The sequence below is a fragment of the Durio zibethinus genome, chromosome 19 (genome assembly GCF_047325235.1).
Source record: "Durio zibethinus cultivar Kanyao isolate XHJ-2024 chromosome 19, ASM4732523v1, whole genome shotgun sequence".
NCBI classification, from domain to species: domain Eukaryota; kingdom Viridiplantae; phylum Streptophyta; class Magnoliopsida; order Malvales; family Malvaceae; genus Durio; species Durio zibethinus.
The window spans coordinates 9436882-9442881 of record NC_143180.1 but is presented as its reverse complement, the minus strand read 5'-3'; the positions used below and the strand labels follow the sequence as shown (position 1 = coordinate 9442881).

General features: G+C 25.8%; 1 pseudogene; it reads right to left on the bottom strand.

Annotated features, from left to right (window-relative positions):
• Nucleotides 1-327: 327 nt before the first annotated feature.
• Nucleotides 328-1132, bottom strand: LOC111309899 (small ribosomal subunit protein uS8z/uS8w-like; annotated as a pseudogene).
• Between the last annotated feature and the right edge of the window lie 4868 nt (nt 1133-6000).

The following is a 6000-nucleotide window of genomic DNA, read 5'->3' as shown; positions in this document are numbered from 1 at the left end:
TAATGGATTTAATTATAAACTCACCAGCATGCTATAAAATTGATTATATGCATATTGGAACATGACAATCACAAAAACCAAAATCATAAAAAAAAGTAAAATAGAGATCAATTAGTTGAAACTTCCAAATCGAAAACTTTTTACAACTATTTGATAACAAAGGTAAAGAACTATTATCTATAGAAAATCAAATAATTCAAAATCTCAAATATCATAAATAAAAAATAAAGTATAATGCCCAAAATACAAAATAAGAATTCTTCCAACACTTATATGGATAACGATGGAGAAAGGGATATCAAAAATGAAAATTCTCAAAATTTGGTCTCAATAAAAAAGGCTAAGTACTTTTTTTCCAACATTCTTTCTTTTGGCTTCTTCATGATCTATGACTCCAACAAATGTGGTAAGCACAATATAATCAAACTGCAATGATGAAGCATGTAAACGCATAAAATACAACACTTATTTCAATTGAACAAACCTTCCATAAACATGTTAACCATAAAATCTTATCTGTCGAATATGAAAACAATAAAAAGACCATATCATGATTGATAAATCTAAGTTTGTTTACACCTTCAAATGTATTCTACTTTCTTTTTTTGACAAAAATTTCATAATCTTATAATAGACTGCTACTTTTTATGAAAACATTACCATAACAAAAGTAAAAATTCTTATAAAAACATTAAAAGCAGAAACTAAAACATTAACAAATTTTTAAGCTAATTTGTCTTGAAAGAAGTAACGTAGCAGTCGAACCCTTAATCTCTTTACTCCAACATAAAAATAAGGATTAATCACTCTGCATTTGTTCAACCTTTCATTCTGTTATACCATAATTTTTTCAATTCTATGATCATCAACATACTCAAACTTTCCAATATAACTTACAATGCAAATAAAAAAGTTAACATATTAGGCATCTTTATATTTTTATGGATCAGATTAAAGTTTTGAATGAAAAATAGAGAAAAGATTATATAAAAACAACCATGATTCTACATGACCAAAAGGAACTTGATGATGACTTTTAAGGAAGGCCTAATCATAGCTGTTGTTTGCCTTTTTTCACTACAATATACATGCTTTTGAGTGCATCATTCAAAACATTGACCCTTACCATCATTTCAAATACAAGCTACCGTTATTGCTAATTTTACAACAAATAAGTAACAATTAAGCATTTATTCATAGTTTTATAAAATAAATCACTAAAAACTGAAAAGTCATAAAAAATTAGCATATCATTCTTTTATGTTCTCGTATTAACTTTTGACAATCATTATTTTTCCACACCTTAATATCTTATTAAAACAAAGACGTGGAAATTGAAAAATTAGATTCTAGCCAAATCCTAACTTTTTTCAAAGCAAACACATAAGATAGTAAAGGAAAAAGGTTAAAAGCACCCATTTTGGAACATCAGAAACCATTGATATTTTACTTTAAAAAATCATTTCAGATTCATTTTTGGACATGAAATATAACATCAATAACAATCTTCAATAGGATTTAAAGAAAAAGTTTGAAGATCTAAAAACATAGAAAAGAACAAAAAAAAAAAAGACTTTTTTGTCTTGCCTGAAAGTAAAAATGGTAGCTACGTCAAGGTTGTTATAGAAGTGGAAGGAAAGGCAGAAAAGCTAGGGCTCGTAGTTTTTAAGGGGATAAGGTTGGTAGAATATTGTAGTTTTTTAGGGCTTAAGGTTTATATAGGCCTTTTAAAGTCGGTTGTTGCTATGGAGTCACAAAAACATTAAAGCCTTACCTAGTTATCCTTTTTGTGCCCAAAAAATTTGAGTATCATTTATTTACCTAGTTACATTGTTTATTGATAGAATGTTAGATTTTTAATTTTAGCGATAAAGGTTCAAATCTTGATAGCTTCAAGTATAAAAAAATGTAAACCTCACATATATACTTATGGTATATGCATTTTCCATATTGACCTTGTGCAAAATTATTTTCACTTATAAATTATAATTTGTGGTTGATTATCATTACCAAAAGAAATAATGATATTAAATAATTAAAAGAAAGACATTAAAGCCCTTATTATCAACTTCATCCTTATCATTAAAAAAAAAAACTTAAAACCTTAATTTTTTCCTTTCTTTATTTCTCTCATTTCTTTCTTTTCCTAATCCCATCAAACTAACACTCCATTACCATAATCCCTCTAGCACAACCTCCATTCACCACTGCACAATGCTAAAATGACCATATCCCTTTTTTCTTTCCCCCCTTTGCCAATAATAAAAAAAAAGGTAACAATGATATTGGCATTGGGGTTTTCTATAGAAGAATTCTTCCTTTTCTTATTGATATTAAATTCTTTTGAAATGAGCGTAAGTAAAAAAAAAATATGGTTCTTTTCATTTTTGGGGTTTTAAAATAAATTAGGCTTTAAAATCTTAATTTTATTTGTTTTTAAATTATTTTACTTGATGAAAAAAAAATCCTTATTCGGGAAAAAGAATCAATGCTTTTAGCATTTATAGTTTTAATAAAATCCAACTATGAGAATATGTCCTTTGAATGAATCTTCTGGAATTATTGGTGGATAACCTATTGGAAAATATTTTCAAAACATGAAAATATAAATTTTATTAAGCTATTTAAAAGCTTAAGGTTATGTTTCATAGTCAAAAGGATTGGTTTAAACAATTAATGTAAGGCTTACCATAGGAATAGTCGATAATCATGGCAAGAGCAATTGACTACCATGGTCTTGTTTTGAAGAGTAGTCAACTACTAATGCCAAAGCAGTTGATTGCTATATATTCTACAAAGGTACATATAAAACTTAACAAGTAATTGACTACCTACCATGAAGCAATTCATTGCTATGATTGGAATCGATTAGACAATCAATTGCAATTAGTTATGAGTATTATGGAATTGAGGGACGTATAATACCTAAGGTAGTAATCGACTACCCTTTCTTGGACTATTCTGGAACTAGAAAATGAAAAAAGGAAAATTGGCTATTTATAAGGAGGAATTGACTACTCAAGTTGGAAAATTATAACTTTTTGAAAAGTGAAAGTTGTTTCTATTCAATTGAATCATATGATCATTCATATGAACAAATACATCTATAATTTTTCATAAGGTGTGTTTTTAATTAAAAGACATAGTTGTTGATTGAACAACACAAATTAAGGTACCTTCTATTTTATTCTTTATAAATAGAGATGTTATGAGTTCATTTTTAAAATGTTCAAGATTAAAGAAGCTTTCTTTCTTTTCTCCCATTCTCTCTAAAATTAGAAGTAAGTATCTTTGACATTGTTTTTGCAAAAAATATTGATCAAAGATAAGTATTTTTGTCTTTCATTAAAGGGTTTTAGTAGTTTCATATAAGTGCAATGGAACATTAAACAAGGCTTTATTGTATCATAACAACATTTTGGTTATCTCTCTTGAATGCTATACTAGTTCAAATGAAATAAACATTAAAGAAAATAGCATTCACAATATGCCTTAAAGCCATTTCCTTTGCACTTTGAAGCTTCAGCTTTGGTTCAATAACAAGCTTGAAAGGGAAGTATACTAGTGGAAGATCATCAACGACAAATTTATAGAGAAATAATCTTTTTGACTTTGTACCCAACATATTATCTAACAATCTTAAAGTTTAATTCAGTCATTCAAACTTAAGATAGAGAATTAAAAGGAACTTGAGAAAGATGAAAAATAAGATAAATTTATTTATTTCTTGAATTTATACATGATCATATGGAATATTAGTTGTTACAAATTTAGATAAATCATGTGCTAACAACTATGCAATATCAATTTTCTTAAATCAAATTTTTGTCCTCATAATTCATATACTTCCATCATCATCAAATTTCTAGAGAATTATTTTTATAAAATGATAAAAGAAACTCTTAAAATGTTATCGTAACATATTAATTTGGAGACTTGATCGCTACACATAAGAATTTTAAAAAAATTGTGAAAAACACAGGGAGTCGCCACCAATCTTTTTTTAAGGTGTAATTGGCCACCCAAAAATTTTATCTTTTTAATAAAAAATAAAATGGGTTTAAAGCTTTATTAAAAAGATGATTTTGGTCTACAAAAATAAGATTGAGTTCGGGAGTCGGTTAGGTATGAAGAAGGATTAATACCTTCATAATGCCCATAAATTGGTACAATTAATTATGCGCTATCATTGGTTTTGGATAAAAATGATTTCATTTTGAGATTTAATTATAATTTCCTTTATTTGTAAGAGATAAAATTAGTTAAAAAAATCATTTATTTAGGAATGTTAAGAAAATCTTTAAATTAAAAAGATACCTTCAAAGTATTTGGCATAAAGGTAGAATTCGAAGATAGTCTCTCTATTTAACATTTAACATGACATTTCTTCTAAAAATAATAAAATAACATTCTTTGTAAATAATAATTATTGATGACTCTCCAACATCTAGATAGAGTGCCTATAAATTCTATTTCATATAATGCTATTTCAATTTTATTTGTTCAAAACTAAAAATTTTGAGAAAACTTTTGGTTCAAAAAAAAATGGAATATTAAGATTAAACAACCATAACTAGAGCAAGTATATATATATATATAGGCACTATAAATGAAGACATTAATCTAAAAATGAAACATGTGCAAATGATAATCATACGTTAATTTAAGAATTGAGTTTTCAAATATAAATAGACCACCTAGACTCTTCAGCATCTAGGCAGAGTTTGGGTACGACTTTTTATGTTTAAAATTTTATCCTATTATTAATTTTATTTTATAAAAAAAATTTTAAGTTGCGAAAATGTATAAAAATTCTTAATTAAATAAAATTTCCTAAATACCCCAGCATCTAAGCAACATTTTGGAAATAGATCACTTCATAAAAGGTTTTCATACAAATCCTTAAAATTTTAAAATTTTAAAAAAACTTTTTATGTGGTAAAAAAAAAAGGAATGTAATAGTATAATTAATATTAAATAACCATAGCTAAAGCAAACATATATATATATATATATATGCATAATAAATTAGTACAGTAATCTAAAAATAAAACATATGCAAATGATGATCAAATACAAATCTAAGAATTAGGTTCTCAAATATAAAAGACCACCTGAACCTTCCAACATCTAGGTAAAGTCTGGGTGCAAACTTTTATATTCAAAATCCCATCTTATTATACTTTTATTAATATGGTGTTTTCATAACCAAAATTTTAACAAAACAAATTTGTTTTTTAAGCGATGAAAATATATGAAAATACTTAATGAAATAAAATTTCCTAAATACCCCAATGTCTAAGCGGCATTTAGGAACAAATTACTTTACAAAAAGTTTTCATGTAAATCCTTATAAATTTAAAATGAATTTTAGGGTTTTAGGTAAGTTTGCATTTAAATTTTAAGAATTTATGAGCCTTTCTAAAAATTTCTAACATCTAGGCAAACTTTCGGAGTAAGCTCATTTTTATAACTTTCAAAAATTAATTAATATTCTTTATATAACTAATTATATTTTTTTAGCATGAAATTATTATTACTATTAGTAAAAACTTCGAAATGCAAATAGCAATCATGATACATGAAATGTATTTAAAGAAAATAAACGAATCAATTTAAAAGCTAATACATGCAAAAATGGATTAGACATTCAAAACCTACATAATAAAAAAATAAACACAATTATCATGCTAAAATAATTATGCAAAAGGATGCTTAAATATTCTTATACCCTAATTGTTTTATTATCCACCTTAGCCTTATTTTATTTATTATTATATTTTTTAGATCATACATTAACTATTATACCCGAGATAAAAGAAAAATTAATCTACCTTTATAATTATCATGTCAAGAAAACCATGCAATGTATGTAAAACTATTCTTACACCAAGAAAGCTAAGCAACAAGATAATGGTGGGATCATGTAGTGTTTATAATATTTTCTTACATCTATAAATGATTCATACACTGATGGAATAAACAAATAGCATACAAAAG